A 24,985-nucleotide genomic window follows, 5' to 3' on the forward strand; every position below is an offset into this window, starting at 1 on the left:
CGCGGCCGCCGCGGGGAGGGGGCGCCCCAGGACCGGGGGTTCCACACCTCCAGAGTGTGTGGGTCGGCGCCCCGGTCCTGCCCGCGTCCAGCCCCGGCTTCGGGCCCCGCGCAGGGTCCCACGCCAGGAGTCGGGGAGGAGGCGCGCGGAGGGGGTGCGGACCGGCCGCCCCCTGCCCCGGGACCCGCCCCCGCTCCGTCCTCGCCCCTCCCCGGGCGCCCACCTGGCGCGGGGCGGCGCGCCCCGGGGCGGCGAGTGCGCGCACGCGGCCGGCGCGCTGTCCCTTTAAACGGCCCGCGGCGCCTCCCCCGCGCGCCCCGCCCGCCGCGGTGCGGCCCGGTGCTGGGCGCGGCCGGAGAAAGTCCATGTGAGCCGGAGCGCCGGACCGCCGGAGCACTTCCTGCCGCAGGCCGGACCGGGCCGGCGCCCGCAGGTACCCCAACTTCGCGCCGCCCGCGGGCCCCGCCGCCGCACTTCCCGCGAACTCCGCGGCGCGCCCGCCCTCGCCTGCCGCAGTGCCCAAGTTCGCGCCGCGCGCCGCCCGCCGAGCTGGCCGGCGGCGCCCGGGCCTGGGGAGGCGCTCGCCCCGGCCGGGCCGCACCCCGCCCGCCCCGCCGAGCGGGGACCCGGGCTCTGGGCGTCTCCTCTCCCGCCGGGCTTCTCGGGACACTCGGCCTCCCGCGACCGGACGGACGGATCCCAGCCCTTCGGGGCGGAAAACGCGCGCGGGCTCGGCGGGGGGATACGGCCCTGGGGACACGCCCCTCCCTCTGAGGCCGGGGTCCGAGGCCCGCCGCGCGGCTGCGCATCAGCCCGCCCTGCGTCTCCCTTCGCTGGACCCCCCCCCCCCCAACGCCCTTCGGGGCATCACTGCCCTCTGGGCGCCCTCGTGCACCCCCTACCTGGGAGAGCCTGGGGGACGGCTGCACTGGGGCGGGGGAATCCCACCTGTCTTCGCTGCGTTTCCTGCGGTGCTGAGGTCTTGGGGCCCCGAGCCCCTTCTCCAAGAAGCTCAGAGGTGAGCTCTGAGCCTGCTGCCCTTCCCCACCTCCGCCAGGGCCGGGGTGGGGGTGCGGGGGGTGCGGTACTCAAGCCCTTCCGACGTAGACCTGGTTGGTGGGGGGGCGGGGTGGTCATGAGGTCAGAGGTCACCTCCGGGTCCCCTCTTCCAGGCTTCTCAGAAGTTTGGTCTTGGCGCTGGTAATGGCCACCTCTCTGCTGGTGGCCCTTAAACCTGTGGATTTGCGGTGGGTCGGTCCTGGATCTGGGCAGTTGCCCACTATGATGGAGTCTTCCTCCTTCTCCAGACCTGGGTCTGAAAGGTTTTGCCCGGGGGAGCAGTTGGGCTCTTTCTAGTGGTTTTTCTGAGGACCGCTTGGGCACCCAGCTGTGAGTCCCCTGGCCATAGGTTCTAGCTGAGCCTGTGGTGGCCGGCGGGCAGGGGGAAAACAGGCTGCACGGGCTGGCCATCTGGCAGAGCTGGTCTCCTGAGCACTCTGAACACACACCGCTGTGCTCGCTGGGTCTGGTCTGGTCTGGTCTGGTCTGGTCTGGGTCTCTCCAGGTCTCCACTTCCCCACCTTCCCTTCCTCCTCCCCACTGAACTCCAGGCCCCTCTCCCCTTCCTCCCTCGGCAAAGGATGTGGGTCTGGTATTCAGCACAGGTGCTTCTCAGCGCTCCATGTGGAGTGTCATCTAAGCCCCCCAAGGACCCTAGGGGAGGCGTCTCTGAGGACCGGCTCCATTTTAGAGGCGAGGAGTGAAGGGTCAGCAGCCAGCGCTGTTGTCCACCTTCCAACACTCCCCTTCCCCTCCTCCCCGTGGCCCTCTGTGGTGCCCCCCCTCCCAGGAGGCCCACTGGCATCCTCCCGTTGGTCATGCCACCGTTGGGTGGCACCTCGGCTGGAGCCTGAGTGAAGGAGCTGGGAGGGGCGAGGCCCAGGGTGGCTGGCCCCCGCTGCTTCGGTGAGCTGGTGGGAAGGGGCATCGCAGGAGGACCGTGTCACTTCTCCGCTCGCAGGGGCAGAGGTGGGTGCTCGGTGGTCACACCTGGCGGGGTGGGCGCCGGCCGTGGCGTCTGATAGGCTGCTGACTCTGAGCCGGCTCCGTCCAGCCCCTGCTCTGCAGCCGTTCGAGGCGCCTGCAGAATCTTGGCCCAGGAGAAGACGCTTGTGCGTTTTCCGAGAGTGACACGGGCCACCCTGGCTGCCCGGGAGTGCCACTGGGTCCTTGTCAGGGATGTGGTGGGGCGCTCAGAGGGGCCTTTTCCGGGAGGTGGGCTCGTGGGTGACTTTTTACAGAGCCCTTAAAGCGCCCCTCTGTTTTCCAGCTAAAACGTGAGCTGCATTATTCATGTCAGAGAGACAGTGGTGATGGCAAGTGCTGAGCTGGCATTCACAGCCGGGGCTTCTCTGGCACCTCTGCCTCTAGCTAGGGCTCTGCGGGCCTGACTTGCAGCCTGGGCCAGGGTGGGCCTGGAACCCCTCCTGGGACAGAAGGTAGGCACTGTGACTTCGACCCTTTCAAGGGTGTTCCCAGGGCTCCACCCCACGCCCCTCCTCTGAGGACTGTGCTCCCGGGAATGAAGAGCCTGAACGGGCTGCAGCAGACAGGGTCTCTCTGCTGGCCCCGGGCCCTCCTGGTACAGCCCACAGCCTCAGCCACCTGAGGTCTCATTCCTTCCACCTGGGGATGCGAGCCCGGCCTCCACAGCCCATCTGCCTCCTTCCGTGTCACCCTGTCCTGTCTCGCCTGGGCTCTGCTCCAGCCTGGTCCCCCCCTCCGCCCTGCCCCAAGTTCTCTTGTCCTGCTGGGGTGTGGGGGTCGGGTGAGCCCCCTAGCTGGGGGCAGAGTGGTGAACGTCTGGTGAGCCCTTCGAGCATAAACTGCAGCCCAGATGACAGCCTCTAGCTCCCAGCTCTCCGGCCTGGTTCTCCCGAGACCTGGTGCCTCCTGCAGACCCCCGAGTACAAGCGCACTTGGGAGCTTGATCCAGGCTGGGTTCTCGGGACAAGACAAGCTGCCTTCTAGCTGAGGATCTGTCGTGTTAGCTGACCGGGGCCTGGCTCCTTCGCGCGGCCAGGGTCCCCAAGGGATGCCCCAGGCCCAGGAACTTGGTCTTTCAGTCCAGTCTTTTGCCCGCAGTATGGTGGAGTTGGGGGGCACTTCCCTGCACAGGGAGGGGCCCCTCGGTCCCTGGCTGGACCCAGAGCTGTTCCTGGCTGTGGGCAGCCCCACTTTGGGAGCTGGGAGAGTCTGGTTGGGTCTGGGGTCTGACTGGGGGCTGGGGAGGGGCTTCAGGGCCTCTCACTGGCCCCAGCCAGGCCGGCCTGCACGTGTGCAGGGAGCACTGCTGACCACTCCGTGGTCTGGGCGCTGCCCCGGCCTCTGCCGGTGCCTCATCCGCATCTGGCTCACTTGCCTGGACAACCCCTCGGTCCTCCCCGAGGCGAGCTGTCTGGCCCTCGGGTACTTCCAGGTGGGGCCCGAATTTAGGATTAGAGCCAGCATCTCCATTCATGTCTGCACCCCAATTCAAGACACGAACGTCTCCTCACCCTGTACCGCTGGCTGTGACCCGTGTGTCCCCCACTGCCCTCCACCCCTCCCCACCCGGGCCCCCTCTCTGGGAAGCGTTCCCCCTTAGCAAGGCCCGAGGCTCCACTGCCACCCGCCCTGCCTCCCAAGCAGGCAGGGATCCTGGCGACCTCTGTTTCTCTTTTAGCAAATCCTTGCTCTCACCAGGCCTGGCTCTCAATGAGATCATTTGCAAAATATGCTTCCCGGCTGGCTGGGGGCCTCCACATTGTGTCACCTGCAGCTGCTTGGAGCTGAGAGCTGGGCTTCCTGTGCCCTGGCCTCTGGCCTTTGTCATTTAAAGTGCAGGTTTTGGAAGCAGGCGCTCCCCCCTCCATGGGCGAGGGTCTTGTGGGTGAGGATCTCAGCAGACCTCTGGCGTGGCAGGCGTGGAGCAAGTTGGGCTCCCTGGTGGCCGCCTTTGGGGTTGGCATCCTCAGAGCCCCCCCTGAGAACAAGGATGGTGGGGAGCACTCCCCACTGCCCGGTCTGGGAGCAGATCTGAGCAGGAGGAACCGAGGGGGGATTTGATGTGGCCCTGGGCTCTCCGGGGCTGCCCTCAACTTCCACCGTCTGGACCTGAGTCCAGGCAAGGAGGCACGCGGGAGCAGGACCTCTCGGGCCTCTCACTGAGTCCCCGGCCGTGTGACCTGGGGTGGGTAACTTGCCCTCTCTGAGCCCCACCCAGGCCAGTGTGTAGTGATGCTCCTGCTGGGAGTCTGCAGGTGAGCAGGCCCAGCCTGAGGGCCGTCTGGAGATGCCCCCTCCCTAGAGCCAGCATGGCGGGGGGCATTGGTTCATGCCTCTTTAAGGAAAGCCTGCTTCTCTGTCTGCAGGGAGGGTCTGCGGGGAGGGTGGAGGCGTACTTTTCTCTGAGGTGTTGGTCTCTGTCCCATGGGGAGGAGAGGCTGGCTCCTTTGGGGCTCTGAAGGAATCTTCCCCCTCTCCCTCCCCCTTGGCCCTGGGCCCTGGCGTCCAGGAGGGCACATGGCCATGGATGGGCCCGAGCTCTCGGTGGGGCCCCGCCCCATGCCTGCCCGTGTGCCGGGGGAAGCAGGCAGGGCCGGGGGCGGGGACCGCCGGGGCCCAAAAGTGCCCATATATAGTCACCGGGGTGAGCAGTGAGCCTGGCTAGCGGGGCTGCATCCCAGGCCCAGGGCTGGCCCGGCCCCCCAGGTCCTTGAGGGTGGGCTGGCCCTGGAGCAGGAGGAGGAGGGGCTTGTGTTCTGAGAGCAGCTGGATTTGGAGCAAAGCGTCACATACAGCAGCAGGCACCGGTTTGGTGCTCTAGGAGTGTTTGTTGATTGACAACAAAAGTCTCAGGGACACTCAGTAGTCAGGGCCGCCTGTATTTCCTGAGACACCGCTTCTGAAAGTTGGAGGCTGTAACCTGGCTGCTCTCTTGGCCTGAGCCACCCAAGGGCCCTTGGCTGTGGGCTGGGGGCAGGGTGCCTGCAGCCTTCGCCCCAGAAAATGCCCCCTTCATTCTGGTGACACCCCTAGTTGTCCCTACCCCATCCACACAGTACCAGGAGCTTCTGCTCTGATGGATGGCATTTTCTGGAAGATGCGTGCCCCCTTCTCCCCCCACCCCCGCCGTGCCCCGCCTCCCCCCCCCCACCTCCTGGACGCTGCTTGGAGTTCAGCTGGTGGGGAGGGGGCAGCACTGCCCTCTGGCTGCTGGTGGTCTTTGCGGGAAGTCTGCTCCTGGACCGCTTGGGGCCTGCCCACCCTCACCCTCAGCGTCTGTCCCGAGGTCTCTGCGCCAAGAAGGGAGAAGCAGCCCGCCTCTGCTGCATTCCGACAGTAGCGCTGTTAAAAAATCAGTGTTAACACAGAGCGCTCCTTTAATTTAGTTTCCATTGCACTGCTAAGCGCCTTTGTTAAATTTTGTATATTAATACTTTTTGTTGTTGTCAGCAGTTTTTTTTTCTTTTTTTGGGGGGATATAAAGCCATTAGGGTGAGAGAAGATTAAAAAGATACATTACAATTAAAATGTTAATGAAATCTGCATCATACAACTTTTGAAACCCTTTAGGCATTAATCTTGCCTGTGTCACGTCCATTAACTCGGGCTATTCTTATTCCACACTGACCCCTGCTGAGAGATTTGTGCTATAATTGGATTTTTTTTTCTTAATAAAAAAGAAAAGAAAGCTTTTAAGAAAATAAAGATTGAGTGGTGGCCCCGGGTCCCGCATGAAGAGAAAGGGAGGGAAGGGTCTCCTCTTGGGGGTGGCTGTGGGCCCCTCTCGGGCTGTCAGCCCTCTTTCCTGTCCCGTGGATGGCCAGCAGTTCTGGACACGCGGGCTCAGCCCCTGCTGCTCCCCCAGGGGACCTGGCGTGGCCATGTGCTCAGACCCATGTCCTTGCCAGGCCCAGCTCACCTGTGGCGGGAGGGTGTCCCATGGCCGCGGTCAGGGTGCAAGTGTCCAGGGCTCAAGGATCTCACCTTCCAGGGGTGGGTCCCCAAGTCCGGGCGCTGGGTGAGTGGCTGCAAGGGGGGTGTTCCGGAAGGACCGATGGTTTTGGTTTTGAGTTTTCAGGATCCCTCGTCCCCCAGGAGATGCGCACCTGGAAGTCTGGTGTCCTGGGCACTGGGGGCTCCAGCACAAGGCAGGGCTGGAGTTGGGGGGCGGGGAGCTCCCCCACTGTCTATGCCCAGGGGAGCCGGGACCCCCCCCCCCACCGCCCCTGCCGAGGGTGGGACCCCCCTGGTGCTCCGTGAACTTGTCTGCACAGACTCACCCTTGACTGTGGCTGGAGCCTGTGGTGGTTCCCGTCCAGACAGCACCCCTGACTGGGGTGAGGCTCAGGCCGGGTGGGGACACCGGCTTAGCCTGGGGCGCCTGGGTCTAGCTGGCCCTGAGCAGTAGATGGTCACAGCCATGGCTCTGGGAAGCTGGTCAGGTGGTTGGCAGGGGGCTGCAACAGACAGATTTCGTGTCTGTGTGTTTTTGCAACACCTTTCTATAAAGGGAAACATAATTTAAAATATGATTACTTAGTGTTGTAACAGCCGCCTTAGCGCTCCACGCTATGCCGAGATCATTATCAGAGGCTGATATTAACTTGCAAAGAATATTATGCAAATTGCCCGCTGGCTCCTCCGGGAGCCCTCCCCCCAGGATGGAGATGTGCGTGGGGAGTGGGTGGGGAGCGGGCAGGTCCCTTTCCGGGGTTGGGGGAGGTGACAGCCCGCATCCCGGACCCCTCAGCCGTCAGTTCCTGGCTGTGCCTGCGGACACCGGGCAGGGCCTGTCCCCTTTCTCCATACCCGGCCTGGCTCCTGTGGGCAGGGTGAAGGCGGGATGCTCACGCCCCGGGCTCTGTGCTGTCTGTGCAGTGAGTGTGGTCTCTGCGGCAGGCCCTGGGTGGCACCTGGCCGCCTTCATGAAGCGGCCAGTTCGCCCACTGGTAATGGTGGCCTGTGACTGGCTCTGGCAGCAGCTGGACCTGGGGGCCCACGAACCCCAAGTGCTTGTCGCTGCTGAAGGGATTGGAGTCGCAGATGGGGCACCCCCACCCCCGGGTGCAGCAGGCCTTCCTGTTGCCTGACTCAGCTGCGCTTGGTGTTCCCCAGGGGCTCAGGGCAGCCCCCAGGGGAAGGCGATGGGCGGCTTGGCGTGTGGCTCCGACCATCCCCTCACACCTGCCCCCTCCTCGAGTCTGAAGGTGGCTCCCTGCCTTACCAGGGCCAGAGCATCCCCCACCCCGACTTTGTGAACACTGCTGTGGGGGTTCCCTGTGGGGTCTCCCAGCTCCAGGAGGGCAGTGATGCTTGTTTGCCTGTGGAGAGGGCACGTCGGAAGGGACGTGAGCCTCGCGGTCACCCTGGAGTGTAATTGGGGTCACTGGGTGGGGTAGGGTCACTTTCCTGGGCCCGGGTAGCAAATGGTCATAAACTTGGAGGCTTAAAGCAACAGAGACTTACTCTCTCACAGTCTAGAGACACAGTGGCAGGATCAAGGAGCCGCCAGGGCTGGTTTCTCCTGGGGGCTCTGGGGAGAATCCTTGCCTCTTCCAGGGCCAGGGGTGCTGACAATCCTTGGGCCTATGGACACATCCCTCCCATCTCAGGATCTTACTAATTATGCCAGCAAAGACCCTGTTTGCAGACAAGGTCACATTCTGAGATTCTTAATGAACCCTAGTCAACCAGTGTGGCAGGCTGGTTGCAAAAACCCTTTAGTGCCTAGAGGAAAGGGGAGGGTCTGGCCAGCCCAATGGCTCAGCACTGCGCTTGCCCAGGAGGGTGGGCGGGCGGCCGGACACACAGACAGTAGCCACCGCTCACATGAGCCACTGGGCGTTGGGTGGGAAGGGCCAGCACACGCAGACTAGGAAGTCTGGAAGGACCTTTGGTTCAGGAGCTAAGCCCTAGTCGAGGGCGGGAAATGGGGCCACCGATGGAGGAGGGTTTTCCTGAGACAGTGTCTACGGTTATGTAAGTTTGGGGACAGGAGGCAGAATTTGTGTTAATTGTCATAACCCAGTTTAGTGGGCCAGTCCTTGTCCCGGGAAGCGGCCTGGAAAGGAGAGGGAGGGAGGTCTCCGTGGAGCCCTCGGGGCTGGACCCCGAGCTGCAGCGCAGACTCGGGCCCCGAGACCTTCCCGTCCCTTCTTTCGTGCATCTCTTCCATCCCTCGGAAGAAAACCAAGGTCGCGAAGTGGGAGTGAAATAGTGGAGAGGTCGAGGCAGACAGGCAAAGTAAGAGCAGAGATGCCGTGAGGAGGTGGGGCCTGGGCGGGCCAGAGGGGACCCTGGTATCCAGGCGGTGGGGCGGGGACCTGGGACTTTGGGCCCAGATGAGTCCAGACCTGGGGGCCCTGAGGTTCCTGGGCCTCGACCATGCCTTCAGGCAGCAGTGGAAGGCCTGGGAATGGACACGTGATCCGAGGGCCTGTGGCAGGGCCTCAGGTCCTCTTCCTGCCTACTTCTCCAAGTCCAGAGCCCCAGGCTTTGTTCCAGTGCAGGTGACCACCTGGCCAGGTGAGGGCCTTGGAGGCTAGGAGGCTGCAGGCAGTTTGGGGCTGGGCCTTCCGTGTGATTCCTGATAACCCAGGAAAGTGGGAAGCACCCCCCTCCCCCACCAGCCGCATCCATAGGTGTCAGCCCCCAGCTCTACTTGGGAGGTCTCTGGGGTGTCTGGGGGCTCCTGTCCCTTCCCCACCCCACCCCAGCTGCCTGGTGGCGGGGTGGGGGGCTTCTCTCCCCAGAGGACACACTGCATGCTTCCTCAACTCAAGCTCAGAAGGAGGATTCTGGCCACAGTCGGAGGTGCTCTTCTGAGGGGATTTAGGATGTCTGGCCAGGACGTGGGGTGGACCCTGGCACGTGGGGGCTCCCAGGACCAGGCGCCCCTTCTCCAAGGCGGGGGCGTGCTGACTCGGCCTCCCCCGCCTCCTGGCCCTGCCGTGCCTGTCTCAGGTCTGAGCGTGGCAGGCAGGGCCCCCTGCCCCCACCCAGCACCGGCCGCGGAGGACACTGGTCCTGGTGACTCAGGAGGGGGTGGAGGGTGAACAGTATTAAACTCACCGAGAAGCTGCACGTACTGAACGCAGAACTGTTTCTGAGTCAGCGACCCCTGCTGCAGTGCGACCCACTGAAACGAGAGCGGCCCGCCACCGCCTGGCCGAAGCCCCAGGGCCGCTGGAGAGTCTCCCCGGCCCCCAGCCCAGGCCCCTGTACAGCCAGAGGGTCTTTGTGGAATCACCGTTCCAGGCACCTGTCGGGTGTGCTTTTAAAATTTCAATTCGAAGCATTCTAGTTACTTATACATGAAATCTACCATCGTAACCACTTTTGAGTCTAGAGCTCGGGGGCATTAAGTTCACTCGCATTGCTGTGACAGCCATCACCACGTCCATTTCCAGAACTTTCTCATCTTCCCAAACTCACACTCTGTCCCCATCCAACCCTCCCTCTCCCAGCCTCAGGCCCCGCCATCCGCTTCCTGTCTCTGGGTTTGACTGCTCCGGGGCCTCATATGGGTGGAATTCACAGGGCCTTTGTCCTCTGCCTCTGGCCTTTGGTCAGCATCATGTCTTTAAGGCTCATCTGTGTGTGGCCTGTGTCGGGACCCCCTTCCTTTTTAAGGCTGAGCCTGGTCCACTGTGCAGATGGCCCTCCCTGGGTTTATCCGTGGTCTCTCCGGGGACGTGGCTGTCTCCACGGTCTCCAATCGTAAACATGTGATCGCAGGTGTGCTCATGTCTGTCCGAGCCTTGCTGTGTCTCTCAGGCTCCTTTGGTCCAGAAAACCTGAGGTCTTCTCTTGGCTTCTCGTGACGTTGACCCCAGAGTCCAGGCCAGTTCTGCAGAATCGCCCCCAGTCTGGGTGCATCTCAGACCATGTTAACTGGGGCCGCGCCACTGTCCTGCTGGCTGGAAGCGGCACGTGGCAGATTTTGTCCAGTTCCCTTGGGGAATTTGTCTGGTGTGTGTATTTCTAAAGCAACCCCAGCATTGGGGGAGGGGAGTCGCGGCCATGGGTATGTTAGGGGCAGGGGTGAGTGGCTGGCCACTCACCGGACACGTGCTGGGGGAGGGAGAAGGGGATGGGTGGGGGGACGGAGTTGGGTCTTTGGAGGCTCTTGAGTGCGGAAGGGTGCCAGGTCCGCTCAGCACCAGCTGCTCTTGGAAAGGTAGGTCCCATCCGCCCAGTGTCCCCTGTGGACGAGCTCTGAGCCGGGCTCTGGGCGGCTGCTCTCTCAGCCCAGCCCTCTCTTCCTCTGGGCCGTGGGCTCTGCGAGGAGGGGGTAGGAGGGGCACCATGAGCCGAGTTGGGATGAGCAGCTCCCCAGCCCCGCTCACCAAGCTGCCTCCGTCTTCTGACCCAGAGCTGCTCTGCGGCTGCCCTGGTCCTTGGTGGACCTCATCCGGGTTGAGCAGATCTGTCTGAAACGTGCAGGTCCCGTTCTCTCAGGTCCTGGGGCCGGGTCCTTGTTGGGGGGCCTGGGGGTCGTGAGTTTCCTTGTTGGGCTCCTGAACCTCAGCATCACAGACCTAGCCCCCTGAGCCTTCCGAGGCCAGAAGCCCCCGTGTGCCGGCGCGGCAGGGCGGGGCTCCCTGCTGCCTCTCGCAGCTCTGGGCCGCACAGCTTCTGTGTCCAGATTCCTCTCTTCCTGGAACACCAGTCATTGGCCTCGGGGCCCATCCTGGGTGCCCAAGACCTCATTTGACCAGTTGCACCTGCGGAGACCCTGGTTTGCTTACGGCCACATTCTGAGGTCCCAGGCAGACATGAATTTGGGGGACCCTGTTCAGCCCTGTAGAGGGGTCAAGGTCAAATTGTCCACGTGCCTCTGTGCCCACCTCTCCACCCCAGTCTTGGAAGGAATAGCCATCTTGTTCCTGTGTCTCCTGATTGTGGATTTCAGCCTGGCCCTCTGATCTCCTGTCCAGGCTTCCGTAGAACCCCCAGCCCAGCTGTTTTGGCCTCTGGCTCCTCTCTTTTGGTGGCAGGTGGGGTGCCCACCTGAGAGGCCTCCGGTCTGTCAGGATGGCCCCCTTTCTACAGCTGAGAGGCTCGTGAGGTTTCCAGCCCGGTGCCAGAGTGGCTCCTTGCCCGCATAGAGGTCGCCATCAGAGAGGGGGATGGGAGGTTTGGTCTGAAGGATTAGGAGTTCCTACAGCCTCAAAACAAACCGGATCACCCCTCTTGCTCCGGAGTTTAACAGAGCTGAGGCTGTTGGCACGAAACCCTGGTCAGACGTGGTCCACACGGAAAGGTTAAGTTACCAAAATAAAGTCACCTCTTATGGAAAGCATGTCTTTTTCATTTTGGGGAGAAGGATGGGAGCGAACCCCAGAGCTTGGGCGTGGCCAGTGGGGCTGTTCTGGCGGTGAGACGGCCTCACCTGTGGTGGCTGGCTGGCCGCTGATGGGTGTTGGTTGGATGTGGCTGCTCAGGACCGCCCGCCCGCCTGTCTCTGGTGCTCTGGGCAGGGCCAGACCTTCCTCCCACCTGGGGCTGCAACAGGGGGTGGGGGGTGGGGGTCTGGTGCCAGCAGGGGCACCGTCTGGGGAGCAGGTGGGGTTTTGGCACCCACAGAAGGGTTGCTCCGCAGGCTCCCTTCTGTGTTGCTGGGCATGACCCCGAGGGCCCACCCCGTGATTTATGGGCAAGGGCACCCCCTGCCCCCCAGGAAGAGGCAGGTCCAGCCGCTGGCTCAAGACCCCAAGGCAGAGCCTTGGGGTGACCTGCTGGCTGTTCCCTTTCATCAGAGCCCACCACCACTGCCCTCTTGGGGGAACCACACCCCATGCCCTGCAGGGAGCCCCTGGCAGGCATGGTCTTGCCTGGGTGATGAGCTGCCCAGAGCAGTTATCAGGTCACGTCAGGGCCAAGGGGTCTTTGGAGAGTGTCTCATGCTTGCTTGTTTCATGGAAGGAAATGGACCCAGGGGTGAGTCAGAGCAGACCCAGGGGTGGAAAACTCTGCCCACTCTTGGGGTTCTTAGGGGTCCAGGGTGCTGCCCTTGGCAGGCAGGGCGAGATAAAGACACCTGGATTCCCCAGGGCAGCAGTGGCTACCTGGCCCAGGTCATCAGGTGGGCCGATTGTGGGTCAGGATGGCTGCACAGGGGACCAGTAGGAAGGGGCAAGCGTGTCCTTGTCCTGGGCGAGGGTGGGCCCGCCACCCTCTGGGCTCTCGGATATTCCTCAAGGTTTCGGTTCCTCCTCACTATTTCTTAACTGCGATTTCGTAATAATTATAACCACACGGAGCCCCCGAGCGGGCTTGTTCCGAGCCCCGGCAGCTGTGATTACACTGCAGCCACTGATTTCCAAGAAACCTCACGAGGGAATTCGTTAGAGCCGCAGTGGAAGCGGGCGCCGGGCACCGCCTCCCTGCATGGCCTGGCGCAGGGGGAGCGCCTGGCTGGCCTGGCGAGAGGAGGGGCCGGGGCTGGCCTGTCGCCCTGGCCTGGCCGGCCCAGGCTGCCTGGGGAATGGTGCGTGCAGGGCGTTGGTTCACGTGGTGGGCCAGGTTAGCCCGTGGGCAGCTGGCCGGCCTGTGTCCACCTGGCTGCCCTTCCCTCTGGGTTTTTCCAGCGGCCTGGGAGCCTGGAGGGCCATGGTGGCCCTCCCGGTTCCGAGTTTGGTTTGGTCTTTCTCCTTGGGAACTCATCCCCGCGTCCCTCCTAAGTTCCAAACCAGCTGAAGTTCACTTCATACCAACAGTTTCTTCTCCCTGAGACTAGGGGACATCCTTGGCCCTGGGCTGCTGTGTTTCTGGATCGGCTTCTTCCTCTGGCCCCCTGTCTCCTTAGGGCGGCTGGAGGGGCAGTGGGCAGGCTCCTGCCCCAGTTTGTGTGGAGGGGACCTTCCTGGGACCACGGTCAGGGCTGCTTGTGATGAAGACAGACCAGCAGGTCCTCCGGTGCTGTCGTCACGGTGATGGACAGCACAGGTGTGGTTCCTTGCTGCTGCTGCTGCTGCCAAGTCGCTTCAGTCATGTCCACCTCTGTGCGACCCCATAGATGGCAGCCCACCAGGCTCCCCCGTCCCTGGGATTCTCCAGGCAAGAACACTGGAGTGGGTTGCCATTTCCTTCTCCAATGCATGAAAGTGAAAAGTGAAAGTGAAGTCACTCAGTTGACTCTTCTCGACCCCATGGACTGCAGCCTACCAGGCTCCTCCACCCATGGGATTTTCCAGGCAAGAGTACTGGAGTGGGGTGCCATCGCTTATTAAATGTAAAGTCATCTTAACGCTCATGCTGGGAACTGGTCTGTTTCTCTCACTCACTGGCTTGGCGGGTCCCAGGCGGGGCTGGCCTGGGTCTATACCTCCCTCAGGCACCTGCTCAGACAGTGAGCTGGGGTCCTTTCCCTAGCCCTTCCTGCCTGGGGTATTGATGTTCACCCCCTACCAGGTGTCTGGAGAGGAGATTCTCCCCCCTGCCCCCGCCACCTATGGCACCTCCCAAAATAAGATGAGAGGGTGCCAGTATCCTTCGTTGGCTGTCTGCGTGCAGTCTGGGCCGAGCACCTCTGTGCTGTCTGGCATTAACAGCACTTCCCTGGTAACTCAGGCGGTAAAGGGTCTGCCCACAATGCGGGAGACTCAGGCTCAGTCCCCGGGTTGGGAAGATCCCCTGGAGAAGGGAATGGCAACCCACTCCAGTATTCTTGCCTAGAGAATTCCACGGACAGGGCAGCTGTGGTTGGCTGTGGTCCAGGGGGTCATGAAGAGTTGGATACGACTGAGCAACTAACACTTTCCCCAAGACCCCAGTCAGTGGGTGGACCCATGGGCCCCTGTAAAGAGCCTACAAGGCTGGAGACAGAGGCGACAAGGGGCGGACCTGGGGTCCCACGGTCACGGGCTGGGCCCTGCCTCCAGGCTGTGCTTAGACATAGTCAGGGACAGAGGAACCAGGGAGTCGGGCTCTCCCAAGGGTCCTGGGCTGCTGTGGGCCTGCAGACCCTGCCCACCTGCCTCAGGCCCCTTGCAGAGAGAGCATCCTCTGCCTCGAAGCTGAGGGGCAGCCCCCCAGCCGATGCCGCTGGGCTGGGCCTCCGGGGCTCGGGTCCCCGCTGCAGCTCACATTTGGCGATTCGACAGGTGGGCCTCCCTCCCACCCCCTTGGCCCCTGCGTGTGCCAGGTCCCCCTTGCCCAGCCTGGGAGGCTCGGACACACGCATGAGTAGTTTTCAGGTTCTGTGTCCTAAATTAATATAGCGTGCACTTCGTTCTAAAAAGCCATGATTGAAGTCAAATTAGCGTATTTACCTTCAGTGCTCCCAGGGGAGGCATGAGAGAATTGCAGAGGTGCGGTGGTGGCTTCCGTGTGTGGCGACGTGACGGCTGTTGGCGGGTGGCACTCGGCTCTCGGGACCTCCTGGGGCAGGCGGGCCTTCGAGCGCTGGCCCCCAGCCTCCCCTGCACCTCCCCCGACACGTGCAGGGGCCTTGGGCAGGGGTGGGGGCGGGGCACTTCTCTCTGGAACAGGCAGAGGAGACTGGGCAGTGGGCTGTGCTATGGCCCCGAGGACTCAGACCCACTCACCCCACCCAGCTTGGCGGCTCTTTCCCCTGGGCTTTGCTCAGCCCCTGTGGGCAACACCCGGGGCCTGAGCCTTGGCCTTCGGCCCAGGAGCATTTTGTCCCGAGTCTTGTCTGTGGATGCAGAGGCCTCATGTCCACTCCCAAGATCCAGGGTCCAGGTCTCAAGCCACGTGGGCAAGTTCCTTCCCCACTCAGAGCCACAGTTTCCCCATCTGTAAAATGGGGTTATGGTATTTCTCCTAACCTTGAATTCAAAGAGGACATAGGACCTGGGAATTTAGGCCATTGAAACAAAGCCTGGGGTGGTTGAGGGAGCCTCTTGCACACACAGACACGTCTGCTTTTCTCGTGGAAACTGGGTACTGAGCTCAGAGGGCCTGAGGTTTGCTGGATTAGGGCTTGTGGGAGCCAGGGTCCTGGGGGGCCCCGGGCTGCCCCACTGCAGGGTGGGGTGTGCCTGGTCCATGGGCCTGTGGACACATGATCTGCAGGCGGGCATTGCCCCCTCCCCAGCACTATATGTTTTAAAAGTTGTACATGGGTTTTTATTTGCAGCGCTGAAAGCTTTATGAGCAAAAAACTGTTAATAGAGTGATTGTATTTATCTGATTTTCTCCTTTAAAAAGCACACCTTCGTGTAATGAGTACAAAGCAATATTTAAGCTCCTCGTTCAGTTCTCAAACTGCTTCCGCTCGTCTTGTATTACCATTTACGTGGGTGTTTTACACACACTTGGCCAGGCCACCTAAGAAAGCACACCCATCTCAAGTGCACGGCGTGATGTGTTTTTATGCAGCCAGCACACCTGTGTGACGAGGGTGATGGGGAAGCCTCAGCTCCCAGGCCCCCACCCAGACCTCGAACCTCTAGCGCTCGGAAGAGCTTTGTTTGTCGTTCAGCTGCTAAGTCCTGTCTGATTCTTTGTGACCCATGGACTAAGCACTCTAGGCTCCTCTGTCATCCACTGTCTTCTGGAGTTTGCTCAGATTCATGTCCATTGAGTCGGTGATGCCATCCGACCATCTCATCCACTGCCGCCCCCTTCTCCTCTTGCCTTCAATCTTTCCTAGCATCAGGGTCTTTTCCAAGGAGTCGGCCCTTTGCATCACATGACGGGAGAGCTCACTGTTCTTGAACCTCCTGTAGAGAGAGGGCCCGGCTTCTGGTCAGCGTAAAGACTGAGACGTGTCCCTTGGGCACAAGTCTGGAGGGTTCCTGGTAGATGATATTTCAGGGGGCTCGTCCACAATTTCAGTATCTAATCTCCTGAAGGCCCGGCATCTTTTTCGCTTCGGGGCTGTTATGGACACCCTCTGCTAGGGAGGTCCCAGGTGTGAGTGCTGGGTGAACCTGGGGGGGAGGGGAGGTGCCTGGACGCAGGTGTTTGTAGCTGACCCCGCCCAGGACAGGTGCGCAGCGCTGCCTGGGTCTGTTTGCACCCCTGAGACAGGTGCCCTGCCCGCCTGCTGTGTTCTTCTCTTTGTGAGCCCCATTCAGGTCTTGGCTTCCCTCCCCCTTCCTGAGCCTCCCTTTCTTTGATTGACTTACAGAATTTTTAGATATTCTGAGCACACAGCCTCTGTGTTAAAAGCATTGCAAATACCTCCTCCCTGTGGCCTTTTCGCTCTCAACGGTGGACCTTTTGAATTCTCGATTTGAATGAAATACAGTTTATCAACAGATTCCCTTCTTTTTTAAGTGAGAGTGAAGTGTTCATTGCTCAGTCCTGTCTGACTCTTTGCAACCCCGTGGACTATAACCCGCCAGGCTCCTCTGTCCATGGAATTGTCCAGGCAAGAATACTGGAGCGGGTAGCCATTCCCTTCTCCAGAGGATATTCCCGACCCAAGGATCGAACCTGGGTCCCCTTAAGGCGGAGTAATATTTCTTCATGGTTTGAGCAGGAAAGCTTGCTCAAAGAGCATTTGAGGAACTGTGTGTATTTATAGTCCCTGAGGAAAGAATATTGCACTCAGACTGTTCAGTTAGTTACACAATTGCTGAGGGTCCCCCAGACAAGGACTCCCGCCACTTTGGGACTCTTTCTGCTTCTGGGCAGAGATCACCAGCTGCGTGTCTCTGGGGCACCACCTTGTTGAAGAGTTAGCACGTCACAGGGTCTGGGATGCAGGCGGTGTGAGCTAGTAACCCGGCGGAGGGACCTCAGTCCCCTGGAGAATGAAATAAGCCTGGAGGCCTCCTGTGACATGGAAAGGTCACAGTCACTCTTTACCACATTTCCAAGCTTTTGACAATTGTTCAGCCCCCCCTTTGTGATCATAATTTCCAAGTATAGTTTTTAGAAGTGGGTTTCGTGTTCTGATTCATAACACGCCGTGGTTAAGAGGAGCCGCAGAGCGGCTGGGCTCTGGGCAACCACTGAAGCTACTCGATTTCTCTGCGTTTCACAAGGAAGCTCTGATCCATTTTCAGGAACCTCGCTCACTGCAGAGGTGGGTTTTTGTTCTTGTGATCGCCAGCACCCCCCCATCCTGGAGCTCGGGAGCCCATGCATTTTGCCAGGGTGGCCTTCGGGTTAGGCTCAGCCGCCCAGCTCCATCAGGGAGTGAGAGAGTCCAGATTCCCATGGAACCGCTGCCAATAGCTACATTGCCATGAAAGGTAAAGGGACTCTGGAAAAGTATTTGTTTCTGAATTCTGAAGCCTCGGGGAGAGGGCACAGGGTGTCCAGAACGTTTTGTGTAGTCTGTAGAAGTGAATCTGCTGCGTGGAGGGCCCCAGCTCCATCGGGGCAGAAGAGGAGGGTTTTCTTCCCCAACATTCCCAGACCAGCCCCGCGTTAGAGCTCGCTCACTGCGGGTCTTGGTCAGCAGCCCATCCCTTGTGGACCTCGTGGTGTCTGGAGACCTCCCGCTTCGCTGGTGGGGTGACGGCTGTCTAAGGGTGAGCGGTGCAGGGCGCCTCCGTGGGAGATGACTGCGGGCAAGCCTCATTTTGTGGACAACCCTCTTCTGGCCTGCAGCTTCCAGGGGGCAGAAGCTACCTGTAGATGACCAGAAGGGATCAGCTCCTCTCATGGGGCAGCCAGCAGGGTCAGCCTGGGGGAAGGGACACTGCATGGCCACTGAGCGGAACAGTAGTATGAGGCTTTGATCGCTGTTTCCCTGAGTAAGAGCGTAAGTGGACGGTGAGGACAGATACTGGTGTCGAGCTCCTGGAAGGGAGCGTGAGGATTCTGTTCCCGTAGGTGCACCGGTTGGGCCAAGCTGAGCCCGGGATGATCACTCTGGATTCGATGCCTCTTCTGTGCACTTCTTCCTGGGGACTGAGAATCCCGGGGCATACCACGTCAAACATTTCCCTGTTCATCGGCTGAAAACATGCTTGTGATGGACTCTGGGAAACTGCAGACGTAAAATCTGACTTCATTTATTTCAGGGTCTGATTTGGGGGAAATGAAGTTGGTTTCGTTATCAGAAGAGACGTGGATATTTGATCAAGTGGGTCAAGGCATGGCTTTAGCCTGGTTGCCTGTTGATCGAAAGGATGACACATTTACAAAAATAATGTTAGAAATCAGTAACACCTTTATAAGGATCCCTAACTGCTTTGGGAGTGGAGATTGTTAATTTTAAAAAAATGTCGTGGCTGGTGCAAAGTACTGGCAGTTACTACGCTGGGGCGACTTGGACCAGCCGTCGGGGCGGTGGTGAATCCCCCTTCCTGGTCACCTCGTCTTGGAGGGTGGTGGACCCTAACACCAGCACCAGCTGCCAGCTTCACTCAACACCTAGGAATAAGCCCATCAAAGCCAAGCAAATCATGCCCAGATTTTAACATCTCATGGCTTCTTTTCAGGCTCATCCTGTCCAGGTATTATGTGTGTGTTAGTCACTCAGTCACGTCCGACTCTTTGTGACCCCATGGACCCGCCAGGCTCCTCTGTCCATGGGATTTCCCTGGCAAGAATGCTGGAGGGTTGCCATTTCCTTCTCCAGGGGATTTTCCCGACCTAGAGATTGAACCCAGGTCTTCTGCCATTGCAGGCAGATTCTTTACCATCTGAGCCACCTGGGCATTCTAAATGCAGGAAATGTTATTCTCTGTGGATCCCCCACAGCGCTCCCTGTACTCATCTTTGTTTTTATCTGTCCCCTTTCACTTGCTGGAGCAACCAGACATTTCACTTTTGGGCAGAATGACACACCCTTCAATGTGCCCCCAGCTTCTTGGCCACTGCAGTGCCTGCTAAGGAGGTCACTCAGTCATGTCCAACTCTTTGCAACCCCATGGACCATAGCCTACCAGGCTCCTCCGTCCATGGAGTTTTTCAGGCAAGAGTCCTGGAGTGAGTTAGGGGATCTTCCCAACCCAGGGATCAAACCCGGGTCTCCCGCATTGCAGGCAGACACTTTACCATCTGAGCCACCAAGGAAGTGCCTGCAGGTAGCCCCCTTAAAAATGTTTACTTATTTGACTGCCGAGGGTCTTAACTGCTGCAGGCAGACTCTTAGCTGTGGCAAATGGACTCTAGTTCCCCGACGGGATGGAACCCAGGCCCCCTGCATGGGGAGCACGGAGTCTCAGCCATTGGGCCACCAGGGGAGCCCCAAGTTGCACCTTTTAACTCTCTTCTTGATGGAGAGGACTGCAGGTGACGGGAGGGGCATGACAGGGACCTGTGTGTCTTGCACGAATGTCTTAGCACATTGGGCAAACCCAGAGCATGCCTGTCCGCACCCCCCAACACACACACACGCATACACACACACACGTGCCTTTCACACCTTGTTAGAATGGCCAGATACGTGGGCAGGGGATCTGACGAACACACGTAAGAAGCAGAGTGTGTCTTAAAGCCCGGCTTGTTGACCACGGTTTGGATCCTGTACTTACAAATTATACAACTATTGAATCATCAGTAGTTAATTCAATTTAATGTCAGTATGGGGTGTTTGCTGCTGGCTTGGCAGTAAAGAATCCACCTGCAGTGCGGGGGCCACAGGAGACACGTGTTCAATCCCTGGGTCAGGACGATCCCCTGGAGGAGGGCATGGCAGCTCACTCCAGAATTCTTGCCTGGAGAATCCCATGGTCAGAGGAGCCTGGCAGACTGCACTTCATGGGGTCGCAGAGAAACAGACATGCCTGAGCGACTAACACTCTCACTTTTCACTCTCAGCCAGTTTTTAATTTTTTTTCAGCACATGTATGTATTGTTGCTCCGTCGCTAAGTCCTGTCTGACTCTTTGTGACCCCATGGACTGCAACATGGCAGGCTTCCCGGTCCTTCACCAGCTCCTAGAGTTTGCTGAAACCCATGTCCATTGAGTCGGTGATGCCGTCCAACCATCTCATCCTCTGTCGCCCCCTTCTCCTCCTGCCCTCAGTCTTTCCCAGCGTCACGGTCTTTTCCAGTGAGTCAGCTCTTCACATCAGGTGGCCAAAGTATTGCAGTTTCAGCTTCAGCATCAGTCCTTCCAATGAGTATTCGGGACTGATTTCCTTTAGGATGGGCTGGTTGGATCTCCTAGCTGTCCAAGGTGTGTATATGTATACCATTTATTTTGAAAAACTGCGTTCTGAGCACACATTTGGTTTTACACTTTGATGTCTTCACGTAACATACTTTTCTTTCATGTTGTCAGTATTCTTCTGTGATTTTTCTTTAATTGAAGTATAAGTTGATTTATGATACTGTGCTAGGCCCTGATGTACAGCAGTGTCACACACATTATTTTTCCACTGAGGTTTATTATAAGATATTGTAATACATTCTTTTGTCATATTCTCTTCCTTTACGGTTTATTATAAGATACTGGATATAGTTCCCTGTGCTATGCAGTAGGAACTTGGTGTTCATCTGTTTTGTATACAGTGGTTTGTGCTCGCTGGTTCCATACTCCCAATCGAACCCTCCCCAGACCCCCTCCCTCCTGGCATCCACCAGTATTTTCTTTGTGAGTCTGTTTCTGTTTTGAAATAAGTTTATTTATTCTGAACATAAATATCATATTTTAGATTGCACAAGCAATGTCATATAACATTGTCTTTCCCGGAGCGCCTTGCTTCAGTTTGATCGGCTCTAGGTCGATCCACGTTGCTGCACACAGCGCTCCTTTCTTTCTTTTTGTGGCTGAGCGGTATTCCGTTGTGTGTGTGCACCACGTCTTCTTTATCCAGTCCTCTGTCGATGGATGTTTAGGTTGCTTCCATGTCTCGGCTGCTGTGAATAGTGCTTCTGTGAACATTGGAGGGCACGTATCTTTTCGAGTTAGAGTTTTGTCTGGGTATATGCCCAGGAGTGGGCTTGCTGGATCACGTGGAAACTCTTTCAGTTTTTTAAGAAACGGCCTTACTGTTTTCCATCATCGGCTGTACCAGTTTATATTTGCACCAATGGTGTAAGGGGGTTTCCTTTTCTCCACACCCTCTCCAGATTTGTGTGTAGATTTTTTGATGATAGCCATTCTTACTGGAGACTAGTGGAGGGCAAGCATATCAAACCAGTCCCTCCTAAAGGAAATCAGTCCTGAATATTCATTGGAAGGACTGATGCTGAAGCTGAAACTCCAAAACTTTGGCCACCTGATGCGAAGAGCTGACTCACTGGAAAAGACCTTGATGCTGGGAAAGCCTGAGGGCAGAAGGAGAAGGGGGTGACAGAGGATGAGATGGTTGGATGGCATCACTGACTCGATGGACATGAGTTTGAGCAAGGTCCAGGAGTTGGTGATGGACAGGGAAGCCTGGTGTGCTCCAGTCCACGGGGTTGCAAAGAGTCAGACATGACGGAGCAGCTGAACTGAACTGATTCTGACTGGTGTGAGGTGATGCCTCCTTGTAGCTTTGACGTGCACTGCTCATAGTTAGTGATGTTGGGCATCTTTTCATGTGTCTGTTCGCCATCTGTGTTTCTTCTTTGGAAAATGTCTACTTAGGTCCACTGCCCGCTTTTTGATTGTTCCTTTTTGTTGTTGTTACTGAGTTGCAGGAACTGTTTGTATAGTTTGGAACTTAACCCCTTGTAGGTAGCATCATTTGCAAATGTTTTCTCCCATTCTGTAGGTTGTCTTTCCATTTTGTTTATGGTTTCTTTTGCTGTGCAAAAGCTTTTGAATTTGACTAGGTCCCATTTGCTTATTTTTGCTTTTATGGAGAGACTGACATAATAAAATACGGCTATGATTTATGTCAGAGAATGTTTTGCCTGTGTCCTCTTCTGTGTCTTATATTTTTGTATATGATGTGAGTATGTTCTAACTTCACTGACTTACATGTGGCTGTCCAGCTTTCTGGGCTTCGCAGGTGGCTCAGTGGTAAAGGACCCACCTGCGGTGCAGAAAACACAGGAGACCTGGGTTCAATCCCTGGGCCGGGAAGATCCCTGGAGGAGAAAATGACAATCCACTCCAGAATTCTTGCCTGGAACACCTCATGGAAAGAGAAGCCTGGTGGGCTACAGTCCATGGGGTCACAAAGAGTCTGACATAACTGAGTGACTGAGCTTGCAAGCACATCCAGCTTTCCCAGCACCTCTTATTGAAGAGACTGTCTTTTTCTCATTTTACATTCTTTTTTTTCCCCATTGTCCATTCTTGTCTCCTTTGTCGTAGGTTAATTGACTATGGTGGTTTAGTTGCTAAGTCATGTCCGACTCTTGCAACCCCATGGACTGTAGCCCGCCAGGCTCCTCTGTCCATGGGATTTTCCAGGCAAGAATCCTGGAGTAGGTTGCCATTTCCTTCTCCAGGGGAGTCTTCTGGACCCAGGAGTCAAACCTGGGTCTCCTGCATTGCAGACGGATTCTTTACCAGCTGAGCTTATTGATTACTTGATTACTATTTGAGCTTATTTGATTACCTTTGCTTTGTAGTATTGTCTGAAGTCTGTAACGGTTATGCCTCCAGCTTTGTTCTTTTTCCTCAGGACTGCTTTGGCAATTCTGGGTCTTTTATGGTTCCATATAAATTGTAGGATTATTTCTTCTAGTTTCATGAAAAAATACCATGGTTGATTTGATAGGAATCACATTAAATCTGTAGATTGGAGAGTATGGCCATTTTAACAATATTAATTCTTCCAATCCAAGAGCATGGGATATTTCTCCATCTCTGAATCATCTTTGATCTCCTTTATCCGTGTTTTACAGTTCTTAGCGAGTAAGTGTTTTACTTTCTTGGTCAGGTTTATTCCCAAGTATTATTTTTTGGATGCAGTTTTTAAAGTGGTTTTGTTTTGTTACTTTTTCTTTCTGATATTACATTGTCAGTATAAAGAAATGCAAGAGATTTCTGTATTTTAATCTTATATCCGCCTACCTTGCTGAATTTGTTTATCATTTCTAGCACTTTTTGTGTGGAGCCTTAGGATTTTCTGTATGGAAAACCACGTGTAGTATAATGTTGTCTGCGTGTAGTGACAGTTTTACCTCCTTCCTTCCAGTTTTGATATCTTTTATTTCTCTTGTCCTGACTGCTGAGGCCAGGACTTCCAGTACCGTGTTGAATAGAAGCAGTGAGAGTGTGCATCCTTGTCTTGGTCCATATTGTTGGTTTTTTGTTTTTTTTTTAAACATTCTCGCAATGAGGGGTTCCAAGCAGAAGTTTTAAATTTGGGTCAAGTAGTCAAGTTTATCAGTTTTTCATTACAGAAAAAAGTATTTGCATTGTCCTGGATCCCAAAGATCCTCTCCTGTGCTCTCTTCTAGTTTTAAGTTATACATTTAGGCTCTGATCTGTCCTGGATTAATTTTTGTGTCAGTATGAGGTTTAGGTTGAGGGTCACTTTTTTTTTTTTTTTTTTTTTTGGCCTCTGGTGAGGTGTTGCTCCACCACCACTTGCTGAGAGGTTGTCTGTCCTTCACTGACTGGTCTGAGTCTTTGTAAAACATCAGTGGGGCATGTTTGTGGGTCTGTCTTGGGGTTTCTCTGTTCTGCTTGTTGGCCTGTCTCTCCTCACGGAGTCTTGATTGCTGTAGCTATATAGTAAGTCTTAAAATCAGATAGACTGATTCCTCCCACGTAATCATTTTCCAAAATGGTCCTAGCTAGTCCACCTCTGTTGCCTTTCTATATGACTTTTAGAATTATCTTGTCTATGTTACAAAAAAATGTTGCTCGGATTTTGAAAGGAATTGTGTTAAACCTGCGTATCAGTCTGGGGAGAGCTGACATCTTTACTGTGTTGAGTCTTTCAATCCGTGAAAATGGTATGTCTCTCCGTGTATGTAGACCTAGGTTTCTTTCATCAGGAATTTGTGGTTTTCCGCGTGTAAGTCCTGTACGTGTTTTGTTAGATTTACACGTAGGCATATTTTTCTGTGTGTGATTGTAGGTGGTATTGCATTCTTAATCTCAGTGATTGCTGGTACGTGGAATTGCAGTTTTCCCTGTATCCTGTGACTTCGATAGTCTCACTTATTTGTTCTAGGAGTTTTTGGTAGATTCCCTGGGATTGTCTACCAAGACATCCCTGTCGTCTGCAAACAGGGCCAAGGCCATGTCTTCCTTCCAATCTGTGTGCATTTTCTTGCCTCATCTCACTGTGTTGAGTAAGAGTGGTGAGCAGGCACCCTTGCTGTGTTCCCCATCTTGAGGAGAAAGCGTTATAACTGTAAGATTTTTGTAGATGCTCTGTATCGAGTTCAGGAAGTTTTCTGAGAGATTTTATCATGGATGGATGTTGAGTATTTTCACAGCTTTCTTATGTATTGAATGATATTTTCATGTGGTTTCACTGATTTTCAGATATTGGACCAGCTTGCCTCCCACTTGATTGGGATATATAATTCCTCTTATGTGTTGCTAATCTCTATTTGTTAATACTTTATGAGGAGGGCTTCCCTCATAGCTCAGTTGGTAAAGAATCTGCCTGCAGCGCAGGAGTCCCCAGCTCTATTCTTGGCTCAGGGAGAGCCACCGGAGAAGGGGTACACTGCCCACTCCAGCATTCTTGGGCTTCCCTGGTGCCTCAGCTGGGAAAGAATCCGTCTGCAATGTAGGAGGCCTGGTTTCGACCCCTGGGCTGGGAAGATCCCCAGGAGAAGGGAAAGGCCATCCGCTCCAGTATTCTGACCTGGAGAATCCCATGGACTCTATGGTCCATAGGGTCGCAAAGAGTCACACACTCCTGAGGACCTTCACGTTCACTTTGGATCTGCATCATGAAGGACACTGGCCAGCAGTTTCCTCTCTTTGTACAGAGTTTGGTTTTGGTATCAGGGTGATTCATAAAATGAATTGGAAATCTCCTTTCTCTATTTTCTGGAAAAGATTGTATATATGATGCTAATTCTTTAACTGCTTGGTCGAATTCTCCAGGGAATCTGGGCTTAGAGATTGCTTTTTTGAGAGGTTTTAAATTAACATTTTGATTTTTCAAATAGTTATAGGCTAGTTGAATGCCTTGCTTCATTGTGGTAGTTG

At 56.6% G+C, this 24,985-nt stretch overlaps 1 protein-coding gene across 3 annotated transcripts in view; it reads left to right on the forward strand.

Annotated features, from left to right (window-relative positions):
* Positions 1-354: 354 nt before the first annotated feature.
* Positions 355-24,985, forward strand: part of NACC2 (NACC family member 2) — an 81,333-nt gene continuing 56,702 nt past the window's right edge. Inside the window, exon 1 of one of the 3 annotated variants that reach the window (XM_027966196.2) lies at positions 355-433. The gene's annotated coding sequence lies outside the window, so the exon portion shown is untranslated. Of the gene's footprint in view, positions 434-639; positions 1,019-17,287; positions 17,502-24,985 lie in introns of those variants that run through there. The other 2 variants (XM_042245469.2, XM_042245471.1) reach the window with 2 other exon arrangements.

The sequence above is a fragment of the Ovis aries genome, chromosome 3 (genome assembly GCF_016772045.2).
Source record: "Ovis aries strain OAR_USU_Benz2616 breed Rambouillet chromosome 3, ARS-UI_Ramb_v3.0, whole genome shotgun sequence".
In the NCBI taxonomy this organism is placed as follows: domain Eukaryota; kingdom Metazoa; phylum Chordata; class Mammalia; order Artiodactyla; family Bovidae; genus Ovis; species Ovis aries.